The 19,825-nt window shown below is 47.0% G+C and overlaps 1 protein-coding gene across 9 annotated transcripts in view; it reads left to right on the top strand.

Moving 5' to 3' along the window:
* LINGO1 (leucine rich repeat and Ig domain containing 1) overlaps positions 1-19,825 on the top strand; it is a 270,078-nt gene that overhangs the window by 111,297 nt on the left and 138,956 nt on the right. The window lies entirely within an intron of this gene.

Below are 19,825 nucleotides of genomic sequence, written 5' to 3'. Positions count from 1 at the left end.
TTTGTAATATAGCTTGATATCTGGTATTGTGATCCCTCCAACTTTGTTCTTCTTTCTCAGGATTTCTGTGGCTATTTGGGGTCTTTTTTTAAAATATATTTTATTGATTTTTTTACAGAGAGGAAGGGAGAGAGATAGAGAGTTAGAAACATCGATGAGAGAGAAACATCGATCAGCTGCCTCCTGCACACTCCCCACTGGAGATGTGCCTGCAACCAAGGCACATGCCCTTGACCGGAATCAAACCTGGGACCTTTCAGTCCACAGGCTGACGCTCTATCCACTGAGCCAAACGGGTTACGGCCAGGGTCTTTTTTTTCCAGATGAATTTTTGGGGAGTTTTTTCTAGATCTTTTAAATATGCCATTGGTATTTTAATGGGGATTGCATTGAATCTGTAGATTGCTTTGAGTAGTATGGACATTTTAATGATGTTGATTCTACCAATCCATGAACATGGTATGTTCTTCCGTTTGTTTATGTCTTCCTCTATCTCTTTTTTCAATGTCCTATAGTTTTCTGAGTATAGGTGTTTTACTTCCTTAGTAAAATTTATTCCTAGGCATCTTAATTTTTTTTGGTTCAATGGTAAATGGGATTTTTTTTTTTACTTTCTCTTTCTGTGAGTTCATTGTTGGTATATAAAAAAGCTATAGATTTCTGGGTGTTAATTTTGTATCCTGCTCCATTGCCGAATTCATTTATTAGGTCTAGTAGTTTTTTTTTTTTTTAATATATTTTATTGATTTTTTACAGAGAGGAAGGGAGAGAGATAGAGAGTCAGAAACATCGATGAGAGAGAAACATCGATCAGCCGCCTCCCGCACATCCCCCACTGGGGATGTGCCCGCAACCCAGGTACATGCCCTTGACTGGAATCGAACCTGGGACCCCTCAGTCCGCAGGCCGACGCTCTATCCACTGAGCCAAACCGGTTTTGGCTATTAGGTCTAGTAGTTTTTTGATGGAGTCTTTGGGGTTTTCTATATACAGTATCATATCATCTGTGAACAATGACAGTTTTACTTCTTCTTTTCCAATTTGGATGCCTTTTATTTCTTCTTCTTATCTGATTGCTATGGCTAGGCACTTCCAATACTACATCAAACAGGAGTGGTGAGAGTGGGCATCCCTGTCTTGTTCCTGTTCTTAGGGGAAATAGATTTAGTTTTTGCGCATTGAGTATGATGTTGGCTGTAGGTTTGTCATATAAGGCTTTTATTATGTTGAGGTATGATCCCTCTATTCCCACTTTGCTGAGAGTTTTTATCAAGAAAGAGTGTTGGATTTTGTCAAATGCTTTTTGTACATTGATTGATATGATTATGTTATATTTCTCCCAATTTGTTTATGTGATTTATCACATTTATTGATTTACAGATATTGTACTATCCTTGCATCCCTGGAATAAATCCCACTTGGTCATGGTGTATGATCTTTCTAATGTAATACTGGATCCAATTTGTTAGAATTTTGTTGAGGATTTTAGCATCTATGTTCATGAGGGATATTGGCCTGTAATTCTCTTTCATTGTGGTGTCTTTATCTGGTTTTGGAATTAGGGTAATGCTGGCTTCATAGAAAGAGCTTGGAAGTGTGCCTTTCTCTTGAATATTGTGGAATAGTCTGAGGAGGATAGGTTTTAGTTCTTCTTTGAATGCTTGGTAGAACTCCCCTGTAAAGCTGTCCGTACCAGGGCTTTTTTTTTTGCTGGAAGACTTTTGATCTCTGCTTCAGTTTCTTTGTTGGTTATCAGCCTATTATGGTTTTTTGATGCTTTCTGATTGAGTTTTGGGAGCTTGTATTTTTCCAAGAATATGTCCATTTCATCTAGGTTGTCAATTTTGTTGGAATAGAGTTGTTCATAGTATTTTTTCATAATCCTTTGTATTTCTGCGGGATCGGTTGTTACTTCATCTCTTTCATTCATGATTTTGTTTATTTGGGTCCTCTCTCTTTGTTTCTTGGTGAGCCTGGCTAGATGTTCATCAATCTTGTTTAGCCTTTTAAAGAACCAGCTTTTGATTTTGTTGATCTTTTATATTGTTTTGGTTTTTTATTTCTGCTCTGATCTTTATTATTTCCTTCCTGCTGCTTATGCTGAGCTTTTCTTGTTGCTCTCTTTCTAACTCTTTGAGTTGTAGGGTTAGAATATTTATTACCATTTTTTCTTGTTTTTTTGAGGTAGGCCTATAGAGCTATGAACTTCCCTCTCAAGACTGCTTTCACTGTGTCCCATAGATTTTGGATTGTTGCATTTTCATTGTTGTTTGTTGCCAGGATGCTTTTTTATTTCTAATTTTCTCTCTTTGGTAACCTCATTGTTTAATAGAATGGTAGTTAGCCTTCAAGTGTTTGATTTTTTTCATTGTTTATATTGTAGTTGATTTCTAATTTTATGCCATTGTGATCTGAGAAGATGCTTGATATGATTTCTATCTTCTTAAATTTGAAGAGACTTTGCCTGTGCCCCAATATGTGGTCTATCTTTGAAAATGACCCATGTACACTTGAGAAGAAAGCATATTCTGTGGCTTTGGGGTGAAATGTTCTGAAGATGTCAATTAATTCCATGTGATCTAGTGAGTCATTTAGGATCAATGTTTCTTCGCTGATTTTTTTGTTTGTTTGTTTCGAGGATTTATCCAGTGGTGTCAATGGGGTATTAAAGTTCCCTACTATGACTGTATTGCTGTCAATCTCTCCCTTGATATCTTCCTTGATATCTTCCAGAAGGTTTTTTTTTTTTTTTAAATGTATTTAGGTGCTCCTGTATTGGGTGCATATATGTTTATCAGTTATACCCTCTTATTGAATTACTCCCTTTAGTATTTTATAGTGGGCTTCCTTATCTCTTGTTATGGCCTTCACTTTGAGGTCTAATTTGTCAGATATAAATATTGCTACCCCAGTTTTTTTTTTTTCATTTCCATTCGCCTGAAAAAATTTTTCCATCCCTTCACCATCAGTCTGTGTGAGTCCTTTGTACTGAGGTGGGTCTCTTGTAGACAGAATATATATTGGGTCATGTTTCCTTATCCACTCAGCTACTCTATGTCTTTTGATTGGGGCATTTAACCCATTTAAATTTAAAGTTATTATTGATAGGTACTTGTTTGTCGCCATTTTTATTGTTTATGCCTGTGTTTCTTCTTCCCTTCCTATTTCTTTTTTTTTAAAAAATATTTTATTGATTTTTTACAGAGAGGAAGGGAGAGGGACAGAGAGTCAGAAACATCGATGAGAGAGAAACATCGATCAGCCGCCCCCTGCACACCCCCCACCGGGGATGTGCCCGCAACCAAGGCACATGCCCTTGACCGGAATCGAACCTGGGACCCTTCAGTCTGCAGGCCGATGCTCCATCCACTGAGCCAAACCAGTTAGGGCACCTATTTCTTTTCTTTATAGCAGACCCTTTAACATTTCTTGCATTGCTGGTTTGATCCCTCTATTCCCACTTTGTTGAGAGTTTTGATGAAAGGGTGTTGGATTTTGTCAAATGCTTTTTCTCTATAATTGATATGATCGTGTGATTTTTGTCTTGCAGTCTGTTTATTTGCTGTATCACATTTATTGATTTGTGAATATTGTGCCAGCCTTGCATCCCCAGAGTAAGTCCTACTTGGTCATGATGTATGATCTTTTTAATGTATTGCTGGATCTGATTTGCTAAAATTTTGTTGAGGATTTTAGCATCTATGTTCATCAGGGTCCTGGCACTTGGTATTTATTACCTGATTCGCTCTTCAAAATAGACCTTAGGTGGGAGTTAGCATTGCCATTTTAAAAATGAGGAAACTGGAGGCCCAGAGAGTTTATAGTCACTGGCCTGAGGTCACACAGCTAATAAGTGGCCATGAAGGGATTTGAACCTGTACCACTTCCCTTTTTCCTCTGCCACTACCTAAGGGTTGCCAAGTCTTATGGCCCCAGCAGGGCTCTGGGCACATTTTATTGAAGAATGTTTGGGGTCCCAGCCCAAAGCTTAGCACAAGTGTGTGCTTGGAGTACAGACTGCACTGGGCCCAGGAGTGAGCTCTCTCCTCTGGCCAGCGCTGAGCTTTATGGGCATTAACAAGCCATTTAAAAAGCACTGACAGCACACTTTGTGGGTTCTAGTTAAGATGTACTAAAAAATAAGCACCTTCTCAGGGAGTAAACTACAGCATGTTGGGGTGACATACATCTACAGTGTCACCTATGCACATGCGTCATCCTAAAAAGGCTGGTGAGGGAGCAGAGTGCCAAGCTTCACCCTCCCTGCGTAGTCTTGATGGCAGCAGGTACTTGGTGAGCAGATTAGCATCTCAAGCCCTGCAGGGGAAAGAGGAGGGATGTCTGAAGCTTTGGGGGGTGTTAGATGTCAGGGAAGATGTAGTTATCTTCTCTAAGCTGTCCATTTTGCAGATGGAGAAGCTGAGACCCAGAAAGGGAATGAAAGGTCCAAGGTCACACATCTTAAGAGCTGTCCCCAGCAGCCCAAGGGGACACTGTACCCAAAGGAACTATTCCTGTATTTCTCTCCTTCCTCCTCATTCTACTTGAAGCAGATGTAGTCAGGACCTGGGCAGGCCCAGAATTTGTGCTAGTTCACTGGATCCTTAGGCACCTCCTGCCTCTTTCTGGGCCTTAGTGGGTAGAGTCATGATGCTCAGGTAGAGTGGAGCATTTCAGTGTTGGATGTTCCTTCACTTCCTCCTTGAAAGGCCCCAGCACACACGGGCGATGGCAGTCTCCTGGAGAGTGTAGGGCCGGACTTCCCTCCTCCCTCCCTTCCTTCTTTCCTTACACAAATATTTCTTAAGTGCTTACCTCCAGCCTGACACTGTGATTGGCACTGGGGAATACAGCAGTGAACAAACAAAAAGTGCAAGTCAAATGATCAAGCAAACCAACAAAAATGAAGTCTCTGGCTGCTTCATGGAGCTTACAGTTGATTAGAGGAGCCTGAAGCTCATAAAGAAGACAGCTATGCTGTAAGGCTGCTATGTACATACTGCCCTGGTGCTATTCATTCCCTGGAGGGGATCAACCAGGTCAGGGAGGGTGAGGAGGGTTTCTTGAACAGGTGACACCCACGCTGTGCGCTGTAGGATAAAAAGATGAGCTGAGAGTGTGTGAGGTGGTAGCTGAAGAGATGGGACAGCAGGCAGAGGGAATGGCATGTACAAAGGCTCTGTGGCAAGAGCTTAGGAGATGAGGAAAAGTCAGTGTGGCTGGAGTGGAGCATGCTTAGGAGGTGTAGTAAGAGGTGAAGTGGGCTGTGGGGGCCATGAGGGCTTTAAGTGGGGATGGGGAGGGTCATATACTTAGATTTGTGGTATGGACAGATTTCTGGCTGTTATGTGGGAAGGTGGTCTGAAGTTCAGTCAGGAATGGAGTGGGGTGGTAGTTAGGGGTAAATGGTGTGCATCCAGGTGGGAAGGGCTGGTGGCCTGGACCAGGGTGCTGATCTGAGTGCCAACTGGTTAGCTGTCTGCCCACCTTTATTCCCCCTGGGCCTGCTGACCCAGAAAAGTATCTGCAGGTGTCCAGGAGGGACAGTGCTCTGGGACTCATTATTCTGTGGGAAGTGGAGGGCTAAGGGGATGAGGTGGGTGCCTTTCTCACATGGGTGCCCTTCCTTCTCTAGGAAGCCAGGCATAGGTACTCCTTCTCTGAAATGCAACTCAAGAGGCACCTGGGTTGTGTGAGAGCATGAGCACTGAGGGTGTGACATTTACCTTATCACACTCTGAGACCTAACTCAGGGAGGAGCCAGTGCCCTGCAAGGGGAAGGAGCAAGAGGAAAAAATGGCTTGCTTTACTTAATTATGACTGACGGTGATAGCTTGCATCTTTAGCTGAAAAGTATCTATGGAGTAAGGACTGCTTTTCTCAATTGAGATAATTATGTTAATTAAAATGCTTCCTTTATAGTAGTTCTGATTAATAAAACAGTTTCACTGCTCTCTTTAAACATTCTAACCTCTGTTACATGGGTAAGGAGGCCCTTTTTCAGCAATTTATGGTTCTTCATGCAGATTCCAAGAGGCAACCTGCTGTCGGGTGGCCTGGTGGCAGGCAGTTTGCTTACATGTGTGGGGATAGATACAGGGAGAGGGGCAGGCAAGTGGACCTACCTAGCAGGAGGCTGGACAGGCCATCAGGGGTGGGAATAGAAATGGGGTGCTCCAGTGCTGTGGAATCTTCTGGAGAATAAAAATACCACTGTTTTTCGAGTTGCTGTTTACTTCCTCTGAAAAACATGGGGATAATTAGTGAGCTCCCAATTAAGGAAATTATATGTGGGAGAAAGAGGCACCAGGGCCAGAGTGGTTCTAGAGGAGGGGTGGGCAAACTTTTTGACTCGAGGGCCACAATGGGTTCTTAAACTGGACCGGAGGGCCGTAACAAAAGCATGGATGGAATGTTTGTGTGAACTAATATAAATTCAAAGTAAACATCATTACATAAAAGGGTATGGTCTTTTTTTTCAATAGTTTTATTCATTTCAAACGGCCGGATCCAGCCCGCGGACCGTAGTTTGCCCACGGCTGTTCTAGAGTGAAGGGCAAACTGGGGACTCCCCTAGTCTGGCTTTGGTGGGCTGGGTGGTGATAATCGGAAGGCGGGAGTAGCTGGGGGCTAAAAAGGGGGTGTTCTTAATAAAGTGGAGGTGGTTGTTGATATTCCAGGATAAGAGATGGAGTGCAGGAGGGACTGGGGTGGGGGAACACAGGTAGGAAGGTAAAGAAGGGGTGATTCCTTTCACTCCCAGGGAAGCTGAGCTGGGAGGAGTGAGTGGGCCCTTGATGGCGGGAATCTGAGCCTGGGCCTGGTTCCTCCACCCTTGATGCCCTTTATTACCTACACAACCTCATGGTCTCAGCCTTGATTCCTCCATCTCTGCCTGGGCCAGAGATCCCAAATGGTGGCTCAGAGGCAGAATCTGCTCCATGGGCGTGTGTATGTGTGTGTGTGTGTGTGTGTGTGTGTGTCTATATGGGTAAGAGGGAGTATGTGCGCAAGTGTGTGTGCGTACATGTATGTGTAAGTGTGTACATATGACTGTGTGTTTGTGAGTGTGTTTATGTAACTGTGATATGAGAGTATTTGTACATTTATGTGTGCAAGTGAGTGTGAATATGAGTGTGTATGTGTGTAAGTGTGAGAGTGTAGATCATGTATGTGTGTGAGAGTGTATATTCCAGCCACAGAATGTGGTAAAAATCTCAGCCCATAGATCTGGAAATATTGAGTGTTTCCTCAAAATCAGGCTTTCTGATGTATTCTGAAAAGTCAGAAGCCCTGGGTAGGCAGAACAGCAGCTGCTCTTACAGAGCCTCCTCCCTTCTCCATCTCCATTACAGCCTGACCTCAAGGTGTGAAGTCCTGGTCTCAGAAAGCACTGATGGGGTTCTGGTGCTTGGTGACTCTGTGGGCAGCTAAGGCCTGTGAGGATGGGGGGATGGTATGGAGAAGGGTGTTTAGGGGGCCCCAAAAGGGGGAACATCTCAACTGACCACCATGCCCTCCTGCTGAGAGGATTGAATGTAGATGGAGTCACAGAGGCCTCAAGTACAAGTGTCCCAGGTGCTGGAGGGAGACTTTGTGGGCTTCCTCACTCCATTCATACCCAGCCATCCCAGTCCTAGGAGCTGCTCTGCCCAGTCATGGTCACAGCCAAAGGGGTTCAAAGCTGGGGGCTGACTCTCTCAAGGAAGCAGTGAGGACAGGGTTACAGGAGATGTCACAGCAGTGAGGCCCTAGCATGGAAAGCTGACTGCCACCCCCTCCTTGAGACCCCAGCAATCTGCTGTACATCCCTCCCCAAGTCATTGTCACTGCCATACTACTCATTTACGAGGGCTTTGGCTCCAATTCTGCTCATGCCAATCCAGGCCCCGCCCACCAAACACAGCTTGGGGCCTTGTCTATCTTCTTGCTCTCCTCCAATCCCAGCCCATCCTGGGATCTCTTGCTGCCTAAAAAGAGGAAGTAAGCTGAGGGATTTTTTTTTTTTTTTTTACTATGCCGCCTGGTTGAAGAAGAGGGTGTTGTAGTCAGGGAGGCCCCAATAGCCCACAGACCAAAAGGGGCAGGGGCTTGTCCAAGGTCATGCAGCCTGGAGCCATTCGCTGGGGAAGAGACATAGCCCAAGCCCCTGACCCCAGGGGTGACTGAGGGTGGCCAAGGCTAAGGGACTGAGGCTGAGGGGTCCCCATGGCCAGAGGAAGAGATGGTAGAGGCTCTCTAGATCCTTGGACCTCTCTTGAGAACTCTGCACACTAACTTCTGGCCCACATCTTTGGGGCCTGATATTGGAGTCCCGAGGCTTGCCTGTGCACATGGGCCTGGGTACTCACACATGTATTGTTGTGCCCAGATTTCAAAGTTCCCAAGACCCCCAGGGAGCCAGTCAGTCCGATGCAAAAGCAAAGAGTCATCTATTTCAAACCCGGGTTTGGCTCCCCTGCCACACTCACCGATGTAACGGTAAGCTCCAGTGGCCAAGAGAGAGAGAGGCCTGATGGGACAGGGGGTTTTAAAGGGGGGTGGAGTGAGGGCAGGAGAGGGGACTGTGGGCCCCACTGATTGGCCAGGCACTAGTCGGGTCATCTCTATGGCGCGCACGTCCCTTGATTGTCATTGGTTAGTTTAAAGAAATCCTGGGCGTGGCCAGCAGGGGCCTGGGCTTCCGGGAAGAAGGCACTCTCCTGAGCACATGGCGGCCGCCCCAAAAATGGAGGACCCAGGGCAAGATGGAGGGTGCAGTCCTAGCCCCCCCCAGGGCGAGCTGAGCCCGGGCTCCAGGGGCCAGTCCGGTTGCTGGGGGTCCAGTAGATCGACCAGTTCCAGCCCAGGCAGGAAGTCCACATCCTCCGTCTCGTTCCCGGGGGTGTCAGCGATCGCCTCCTCCTCCATCTCCTCGGGCGAGGGCACGCGCCCCGCCCCGCCGCCGCTGCTGCTGCCGCGTGGGTCCGGTCCGGGGGCGGCGGGCGGGTGGCAGCCTGCGCCGGGCTCCCGCCGTGGGCTGGGGAGTCGGTGCCCGAGGCCGCCAGCAGCGTGGTCAGGCCCTGAGACGACTGGCCCTTTCAGTATGTGTGTGGGAAAGTATACACACATGTGTTATCAGGTGTACATATACAAGTGTAAACATTTGTACACATGTCTGTGTGCTGGTACATGTGAAACATGCCTGTATGCACACATGGGCCTATGCAGCCATGTGGTTGCACATGCATACATGTGTGTGTGGAGTGCTCCTGTACCAGGTATACCAGTTAATAATGTGGATTTTGTGATCAAAGAAAACACGATAATTTCAAGAGAAACATCAAAAGTGCTTTATTCAAAGTAATGTCCATTGCTAGCTACACATTTCCCCCATCTTTCAGGTAATTTGTGGATACGTCCCAATAGAACTTTTCTTGTTTTGAGGCAAACCATTCAGAGACCCAACTTGCCACTTCTTCGTACGTTTTGAAAGTGCATGTGCCATCAATCGGAACAAGTGGTAATCTGAAGGAGCAAGGTCTGGCGAATACAGCGGGTGGGTTAATACTTCCCAGGCAAGATCTTTTAACATGTCTTTAACTGGTTTTGAAGTGTGTATTGTGTATTATCATGAAGCAAAATTACTTTGCCATGTCTTCTGGCACATTCTGGTCATTTCATGATCAAAGCGTGGTTCAAATCGATTATTTGTTGTCAGTAGCAATCAGTATTAACGGTTTCACCTGGTTTTAGAAGCTCATACTACATCACACCTTCCTGATCCCAGCAAAGGCAAAACATTGTCTTCTTTCCAAAGCTATTTGGCCTTGCAGTGGATGTTGATGGTTGACCTAGATCAACCCATGATTTTGTGCATTTGGGATTCTCAAAATAAATCCACTTTTCATCGCCAGTCACAATTCGATGCAAAAAAGACTTTCTTTCGTGCCATTGAAGCAACATTTTACTGATGACTTTTCGGTTTTCCATTTGTCTTTTGTTCAGTTGATGTGGCACCCATTTTCCTTCCTTTAAAATGTTTCCCATTGCTTGTAAATGATCGGAAATTGTTTGCTGAACAATGTTTAATCGTTCTGCAAGTTGTTTATGAGTTTTACGTGCATCTTCATCCAATAATGCTTGTAATTGTTGGTCTTCAAACGTTTTCAGTTGACCTGGACGTTCTTTGTCTTTCACATCAAAATCATCACTTTTAAAGTGTTTAAACCAGCATTCACAAGTATCTTGAGATGGAGCATGTTCACCATAAGCTTCCCGAAGTATTCAGCAGCACTTTTCTTCAAAATAAAGTAATGAGTTAAAACTTCCCACAAATGCTGTTTTTGTTGTCACAAAATTGGACATTTTTAAGTGTAAAAATACCTATGATGTTAACACCTTCAGAAAATTTGACATATGAAGTTTTTAAGCTTGTTGTCAATACAACAAAATAGCATACATATCAAATCACATATATATCAACATATGTGTAACTCCATGTATTGAAAAAAATCCGCATTATTACCCGGTACATCTAGTATGGTCGTGTGTGTGTGTGTGTGTGTGTGTGTGTGCATGTGGCTGTGTAACGTGTGTCTGGGGTTCTGTACCCCAGTAGTCCTGCCCTTGCATGTTCACATGTGTGTCTTCCCATGCAGTTCTGTGTGTGCTGCTGATGGACCCTGCGGGGCCCCTCCTTAGGCCTGGAACAGGGTGGCTGTCTAGGCGGGTGGTGACAAGTCAGAGATGTGAGCTCTGGCCTATGCTGGGAGCCGGCCCCCTTGGGAGGGATGGCACCATCTCTCTAGGTGCCCTTGTATGGAGAGAGCTTGAGCTGTATCACCTGCCTGTGACTCCACTGTCCAGATGTGCCAAGGACAGGGCAGGGACTTCCTTGCATTCACTCCCCTCTAAGGCCCAGTTGGGGGCAAGCCCTTCCTCAGGTGGCAGAGCCAAATCCCAGATGTGTAGTGGGGTCTGAGCAATGCTGAGGAGGGTCTTGGACTGGGGCCTTTCTGCTGGGCCTGACTCCTCTGTGAAGCAGTAGCCTGGACCTGCCCAGAAGGAGCTGCCCTGGCCCTATCCCACGTCAGCCCCACCCTCTTCCCACCGACACAGCTGCTAAGGTAGAAGTCAGCTAAGCCCCCATGTGCCTTCCTTCCCAACCCTCTCCTCCATTATCTGACAGACTCTTGGGCTGAGCTTATGACCCTCTGCCAGGAGAGAATAGAGTTTTCAAAGACAGGGCAATTCCAACTTCTGAGATGTGGAGTGCTAATGGCTGAGTACCACTTCTGGGCAGGAACACCCCTGCATCTCAATAGACACAGTTGGCTCCTAGATAGGCTGGCTGGGAGTTGGGCCTGCCACTCCCACCTCAGCCTGCCTAGGGGGCTGCCCCTCTCACCTCTACTATATTTACATGCCTGTTTTATTATTTCAATTTTTAATGCCTATGCTCTTTTAAGACACTTAGTGCTTTCGAGTGGAACATTTCCTTATAGGACCTGAGCACAGATTGAGGACAGAGCAATAAATCAACTAATAACTGGAAACTCATTTTCTGCTCCACAGCAGAGAGTTAACTCCTGCCTCATTGCATTCCTCTGGCATAGGGGGCCACGAGGGGGCCCAGTGAGCTTGTAGCTGAGCTGGGACCCTGCCGCTCTCTGCACAGACTTTCCCTGTTCCTTCTCTCCTCTCTTCTCCTGGGTTCCTCTCCTACTTGCCTTTGTTTCCCTCTTTTTCTTCATGTTTTCTCTTCATCTTCATTTATTTCAGTCCTGCTCAAAGCTGGTAGAAATAGAGAAGATGTCTGGAATTGGGGGTTGTGGAGGGGACCATGAGATAGTGTGAGAAGGGTTTGTTGGAAACTTCCTAGGCCTGGGAGCTGGCCCAGTTTTGCCCTGACTTGCTATGTGACTTAAGAAGAATGTTCAATCCTCTCTGAGCCTCCAGGTCACCACCTATGCAAAGGGGTCTTACTACATGGGCAGACCATGATTTGATTTTTACATTTGGGACAGACTTGATAGCAGAGGTGGGCAGTGCCTGAGGTTTTCCCACTTCCTCCCTGCCCATAATCACTTGGGAGAGAAGAGGTGAGACTTTCAGGCCTTGGGACTGGTAGTGATCTTGATGCCTCTTCTTTCCTTTGTGTGCATAAGTCTGCATGTGTTAACTAATGCCTGTGTGTGTGTGTGTGTGTGTGTGTGTGTGTGTACGCATATGTGTGTGTACTTCTGCATGTGTCTTGGCCTCCAGGGTTGTGAAGCATCACTACTGTTCACTTAGGATGGTTCCTGACCCTCTGCAGTACTGTGAAAGGGCTCACAGTGGGGAACCACATCTGCATTGAGAGGCTGAATGGTGCAGGTTGAAGGGAGCACAAACTCTGGGACCACACTGCTTGGGTGCAAATCTGGTTTTCCCATTTATTGCCGTGTTACCTTGAATAAGTCACTTAACTTCTCAGGGCCTCAGATCCCCCTTCTGTAAAATAGAGATGAATAGTGCCTCCCTTCTAACTTCGTTATACAGGCTAAATGAGTTAGCTGACTATAAGGTGCCTAGTACATGTAAATGCAGTATGAATGTTTGTTGTCATTATTGTAAGACACACACACTCATATATAGCATGATCCCCTGCCCCAACTCACTAACCATGAGGTACCAGAGATGAACCTGGTGTGCTCCACAGCTTACAAGTGAGGAGGAACCCAGTGTCCATCAGAGCAGCCAGGGATGGCTTCCTGGAGGAGGTGGCACCAGCACTAGGCCTCAGATAGACAGAGGGTAGGGTGGACATGTGAACCTGTTGGGGAAGGACAGAAAGAATATTTGGAGCATGTCAAGGTCCAGATGAAGGTGCTTACATTGATTCAGAGGTAAGTAGAGAGGCTAATATTTAGTACTGCATGCAGACCTCTTGTATGTATTATCTTTCTGTGGAGATGAGGAATCTGCATTTGAAAACATATGTGACTTGCTCAGGGTCACTCAAGCTATCAATGGCAGAGGTGGGATTTGAACTTTGTGTGTTTGACATTGAAGCTCTATTCTTCTCATGGCACAAGTTCCAGCACTGGGGAAGGGCAGCCAGTTCAAACCCTTTCCTGCAATGCCCTACTTTACCCAGACACCTCTGGTGATGAAGCTGACTACCTTTCAGGACAGTACATGATATTTTTTTATGATTCCACTCATTCTAACAGTGATATTCAGGGTAGGCCCAAATCTAGTTATCATAACTCACCCTTCATCCAGTCCATAACCCCTCAGCCACACCTTGTCCATGTGGGCCCACTGGCTTCCTGCTGGGCCCACACTGGTAGGCTGCACCATTTCCTCCCACTGCTCTACTGACATATGAAAGAAATGGAAAGTGCTTCACACTGAACACCTGCAGTGTGCTGGATGCACAGCACATCCCACATGTGAAAAGGTCACCCTGTAGAACAGGCTGGGTCAAGCTCCAGTGCCCAGCCCTGGAGTGAAGTATCCCATCAGCCAGGTCATTCACTGGCATCCAGGGCAATCTGGAGTACTGTTCAGCCCCAAGAGTTTGGTTTCCAGAGTATTTATTTACTTATTTATTTTTTAATTCTCACCTGAGGATATGTTTATTGATTTTTAGAGAGAGAGAGGAAGAAAGAGGGAGGGAAGAAGAAAGAGAAAAACATCATTGTGAGAGAGAAACATTGATTGGTTGCCTCCTGTATGCTTCCCAGTGGGGAGTTGAATCCAAAACCTGTGTATGTGCCCTGACCATGAATCGAACCCACAATATTTTGGTGTATGTGACAATGCTCCAACCAACTGAGCAACCTGGCCAGGACAATTTCCAGAGTATTTAAATGGATGATTCTTCTAGGTTATAATTTTAGCACATTATGGCTGATGTCTTCTTGGGGCCATAAAACAGCAAACTTTTCCCACTGGAAGCAGCTCCCAGTAAGACGAAGGAAAACCATCATGTCATCCAGTCATCTGGATATCAGTTACTGTTTAGGGCAGTGGTTCTCAACTTTCTGGCCCTTTAAATACAGTTCCTCATGTTGTGACCCAACCATAAAATTATTTTCGTTGCTACTTCATAACTGTAATGTTGCTACTGTTATGAATCATAATGTAAATATCTGATATGCAGGATGGTCTTAGGTTACCCCTGTGAAAGGGTCTTTCGACCGCCAAAGGAGTTGCGACCCACAGGTTGAGAACCGCCAGTTTAGGGGAAAGTGGTGTGTGTGTGTTTATTGACCTGTACTCCCCCCCCCCGCCCCCTCCCACCCGGTACACAGGTGAGCCAGCCTTGTCAGGTGGCAGAGAACACACTGCCTGGGGAGTCGATGAGGGAGGGCTTGTCCATTCACTCAGCAAGCATTATTGAGTGCCTACTATGCACCAGGTGCTGATTGGTAGGTAAGGCAGACATTAACAAAATAAAGGCTAATAGGGAATTTGAAATTGCTAATGATGCAGTGATGGGGGGAATGGGGACACCTGTGAGATGAGGCCCAGGCCTCTCTCAGGTGAGGGAGCACCTGTGGGAAGACCTGTGTGGGGAAGAGAAGGCTATGTAACAGGGGAGGAAGCCTCATGTGAGGACATTTGCATGGGCTATGGTGGGGGCACTGAGATGTTTCCCAGGGTGCAGTGAGGAGCTATTGATGGGTTAAATAGGGGGAAGGGTCTGATCTGATTTATGTTTTTAAAAGATCTCTCTGGATGGTGCAGGAGGGGCCAAGAGGGAAAACAGGGTAAGGCAGAAGTGATGGAAGCTTGGACTAGAATAGTACCCATGAGGGTGAAGAGAGGCAGATGACTGCAGACTTGCCTTGGAGGCTGAACTGGGGGTGGGGGTGGGACGTGAAGGAAGCAAGAAGGATGATTCATTTCTGATTGATATGGGAAGACCGTGGAGGTTAAGGATTGGATCAGACAGAGTTTGTTCTTGACTGCCTCCTGGAGCAGAGATGTCCGTTGTAAGTTGGATTTATAAGCCTGGAACTCAGGGAGAGGGCTGAGCAGGGGATGGAGATGCAGGAGCCAGCAGCTGTAGGTGGTGTTTATAGACATCGTGCAGATTGCCCAGGAGGATATATGGATGGTGGAGAGAGAGGACCAAGGCCTGGACCCTTGGCTCAACAACATGGAGAGCTGATGGAAGCCAGCATAAGAGGCTAACAGGGCACATTCAGAGAGAGCGAGGAGAGCCAGGATGGTGTGGCATCCCAGAAGCAGAGAGAGGGTTCCAAAAGGAAGGGCCAAGTTACCATGGTCACTGCTGTGAGGGAGTGGGGAGATGTCCATTGCATTTGACAACATGGAGGCCATGGGGGCTGGGCTGAGAGAAATTGTTGTAAAGGGGTGTACAGAATCCAGTTTAAAGTGGGCTGAAGAGAAGAAAGAGAGAAAGGGTGTCATTGACTCTCCCTAAATATTTTGTGTAGAGGAGTAGAGAAATGAAGTGGTGTCTGAAGGGGGAGAATCACAGGAAATCTCTGAGGAATGTACAGGCATGTCCCAGACTCTTACCCAGCTGTCCTCAGTGGGAATATCTGTGTAACTCTAGGAGAAGATCAGACCAGGTCACAATCCACATTGATACAATCCACAGACCTTATTCAGATTTCCCAGTTGTATATGCACTCGTGTGTGTGTACGTGTGTGTGTGAGTGTGCACGTGCTTGTGCAGTTCTGTGTAATTGTGTCACATATGTAGCTTTGTGTAGCCATCACCACAATCAAGGCACAGAACTGTTCCATCACCATGAGGTTCCCTGTGCTACCACATACCCCTTCCTCCTACAGTGGCCCTTCCTCCAGCTACCACTTCTTTGTCCTGTATCTCTGTAGTTTTGTTATTTAGTGAGTGTTATATAAGTGGTATCATATAGTGTAGAACCTTTTGAGATTGAATATTTTTAAATGCAACATAATTAAGGGAGGGGATTTTTAAAGGACAGAAGATGCCAGGATATGATTGTTTGCTGGTGGGAAGGCTGAGGGATCCAGTAGAGAGGGCAAGATGGGTGATACTGAAAAACAGCAAGTGATAGGAGCTGACTCCTGGACCAGAGGAGATGGGTTCAGAGTCCAAGTGGCACACCTAACCTTTGACATGTAGCATGACCCCTTCTTAGGGAGGAAGAGGGGACATGGGCAGAGCAGATAGGCTTCTAGAATATGCAGGGGCAGATGAGGTGGTTGACATTCCTCAGTGAGAATGGAGGGAGGTCTCAATTGAGAGTGATGACTCAGATGGAAATGGGAGGTATGAGGAGAGCAGACAAGGGGAGACATTGTCATCTTGGGAGAGCAAGAAAGTGAACAGGCCAGTGACATGAGCTGGGACTGCTCTTGCCTTAAGCTCACGGAGGGCACAGCTTTCCTGGCAGGCTCATTTTCTCCAATAACATTTGAGTTTCCAGATGGTTGCCAAGAAGGTGCTGGTTGTGTTCATCTAGGTTGGAGTTTCATGAAAGTATTGCCAAGGGAGAGGTGGTCAAGGCATTTGAGGGATTAATTACACTGATGGACTGTGGAGCCCAAGCTAGGAAAAGTGAGAAGAGTGGATGTGGAGAGAGAGGTGTGAAGTTCTCAATTAGGTGAAAGAATTGTGGCAAGAGGACTGAGGGAGGCACTGGAGGGCTGGGCTGGGCTGGGAGGCCTGACCAGGAGTTGTGGTGGTGATGAGGGCCAGGGTGTGCCTGTGATAGAGGATAGAGGGAATGGAAATCAAAGGTCACTAGAGTCAGGAGGTCAGAGAATGGAGAGCACCAGTGCTGGTCATCCCTAGCATGGTGAAGTCACCTAGAGGATGTCAAGGGCTGATGTGCAGAGGGAGATGCGAGCCTTATGTGGTCCAGGGAAAGTGGCCAGGAAGAGATGTTCTCCCAGTGTCTCCCAGAGTACTGAGGGAGGTTAGCATATATCAGGCAGCCTTTACTATGGAGGACACATAGGTGACACAGATGCTGTTCCTGTCCCTATACCACAGTCTCATAGGGGAGACAGGACAAAATAATGAGCAAAGGTGGTAACATTAAACAGTGGAATATAGGTCAAGAAACAATTGCTCAGGGTGACAGAGATTTGGGCCTGGAAGATCTCAAGAAAGGAAGAAAAGGTCCAGTGACTGTGGTGGTGAAGGAGGAATAAGGGTGAGATGTGTTTTGAAGCTTGGTGTGAATTAATCGAAGGGGCATTCCAGGAGAAGCGGGGAGGGGAGCTGTGTGAGCAAAGCCTCAGAGAGGGAGGGGTTGGGGTGGATATCCACTAGAGCAACAGAAGTGGGAAGGCCAGGTGTGCAGGCTGGCTCCTGAGTTGTCTCAATCTTCTCTGGGAGAGGTGAACCAGATGCCCCTAAGGCTTGTGAACAGATGTCAACAATGGGAAATTGGCCAGTGGATTATCTGTGGACCCGTGTGTGTCCAAGCTACCAATTGCTGAGGCAAAGGGGCCTGCAAGCCCGGGTTAGGGGAGGGTATTGGCTGCAGGGTGCAATTGACCAGCTCACCTGTGACCTTGAGCCAGCCAGCTCTGCAAAATGGAGCTACCCCAGCCACCCCATTCTCCCTCCCAGGGCTGTGTGAGGTGTCACAGCCCTGTGCAGTCTTCTTTAGCAAAACAAGAGCTCCCTGGCAGAGATACCCAGCAAAAACCCAAGGTGCATCAGAAAGCAGAGTTTTGGGAGAACCTTTGATTTAGAGAGCAAGGTTTTGGCATAAAACTGAAATCAGAGAGCCGAGGCAGCCCGCCAGGCCATGAAACTGACTGCTGTAAACCTCATTAATCTGATGCCTCTGTGTTCAAAGTGGAACCTAATTAGAAGGAGCAGTGACTCTCCACAGGCTGGGTGGCCCATTGTTTCCCCCGAAAAATCACACCAGGTAACTGACAAAGCCTGTTCTTCTCTCATGCATGGGCTTCTTGGTACCAGTTAACCAGTGTTTAGGGTCGGCTGCCTGCCTGGGGCCTCCAAACAGTTCTCCAGTTCCTGGGGCAGATGAGTGGAGTTGAGTGCCGGGCTCAGATGGGGATGAGGGATAGCCTTCTGGGCCCAGAGGCCTGGAAGGAGCTGGGGGAGGCAAAGGAACAACTGCTCTCCCTCAGCTACATTCTCTCATCCCTTCCTTTCCTTCCAGGTCAAGCTTCTCCTAAGGGGGTGGGGGTGGGCAGTAAAGTTAAGGAGAGATCTCCCTCATCTTCCCCTGGTTCCAAAGCCCCTTAGCTACCTGGGTCCTACCCATGATAGGGCCCCTGATTCTCATCTGTGTCTTTTTTCTCCTAGCCCCCTGCCTCCTCAAGTTCATCTGCTCCCGGAAGCAGTCAGAAGGTCTAAGGTGCGCCGGTTCTGCAGGGCTACTTGGGCTATTGATGTTATCTGTCGCTGTAGGGTTTTTCAAAATGCTGACACGCTGAGCTCAAAAGGTTCTCCATCACTGTTCTAGAGCAATGGTTCTCATTGCTTTTGCATCTCTCCTCCTCTCCATCCCTTTACCCACCTCAGGTCCCATCAGCTCTCCCCTGGCCACTACCTCAGTCTTCAGTTGGCTCACTGTATTTGGTCTCCTGTGTACCCATCCTCCACTGGTGGCAGCCAGAATGAATGGGACCCTGTCACTTCCACTTAAAATCCATCAGGCTCCCAGTGGCTAATAAGAATGGATATCTCAGTCCTGCATACAGGCCCTCCTCTTCAGCCCATTGTTCATGCTCCTTGTCCTTGGCACAGATGGCCCTTCCTCCTGTCCCCTCCTCAGTGCTTTCAAACCCAACTCCTTTTCCTTTGAGAGCCTTTCAAAGACCCCTTCCCCTGGAAGCCCTCCTTGACCCCCAATTCTGGATTGGATGTCCCACCCTGTTCCCACAGCTCCTTGGGCTCCCCTCTCACACAGTCCCTCAGTGGTGGTCTCTTATCTCCCTGTGTGCCTCCCACCCTTCCCACTTGTCCCACTAGATTGTGAGCTCCCTGATGCAGGATCTTGGGCATTTTTGTTCCTTTAGATCACAGTAAACATTAGACAGTGTTTGTTGAATGACTGAATGAGCCAATCAAGAAACAAGCTGCCCCCTAGGCCAGTGGGGACTCAAAAGGTTCGCCATCACTGCCCTAGGCAGTGGGGACTCTGGGCTGAACCTGTGGACCTACAGTGGGGAGTGGTCAGCACAGCATGCCTCCACCTGCCCTGCATGGCCTTCCTTTCTGAGTGTTCCTCTAGAACAGTGGTTCTCAACCTTGGCTGCACATTAGAATCACCTGGGAATCTTTTTAAAATCCTCATTTCTGGGCCTCATCCTCCGGAAATTCTGTTTCTTTGTTATGGGGTGGGGCCACAACATTAGTAGCAAAGAAACAATTTCCGGAGTATGGGGCCCAGAAATCAGGATTTTAAAAAGATTCCCAGGTGATTCTAATGTGCAGCCAAGGTTGAGAACCATTGCTCTAGAACAGTGATGGAGAACCTTTTGAGCTCGGCGTTTCAGCATTTTGAAAAACACTAACTTAACTCTGGTGCTGTGTCACATATAGAAATTTTTTGATATTTGCAACCATAGTAAAACAAAGATTTATATTTTGATATTTATTTTATATATTTAAATGCCATTTAACAAAGAAAAATCAACCAAAAAAATGAGTTCGCGTGTCACCTCTGACATGCGTGTCATAGGTTCGCCATCACTGCTCTAGAATGTAGGCACTATCCCAGAATTGCCCCCAGCACAGTCTTTCTTGCCCAGCCTTGTGCCCTGCAGTTTCAGTGGGAGCTGTCCTAAGGCTTTACTACAGGCTGAGGGTGGTACAGGAGTCCAGAGGGGCATAGACTAGGGTCTGCAG

The sequence above is a fragment of the Myotis daubentonii genome, chromosome 1 (assembly GCF_963259705.1).
Source record: "Myotis daubentonii chromosome 1, mMyoDau2.1, whole genome shotgun sequence".
In the NCBI taxonomy this organism is placed as follows: domain Eukaryota; kingdom Metazoa; phylum Chordata; class Mammalia; order Chiroptera; family Vespertilionidae; genus Myotis; species Myotis daubentonii.
Note: the sequence above shows the minus strand (reverse complement) of the source record. Positions and strands in the feature narration are given on the sequence as shown.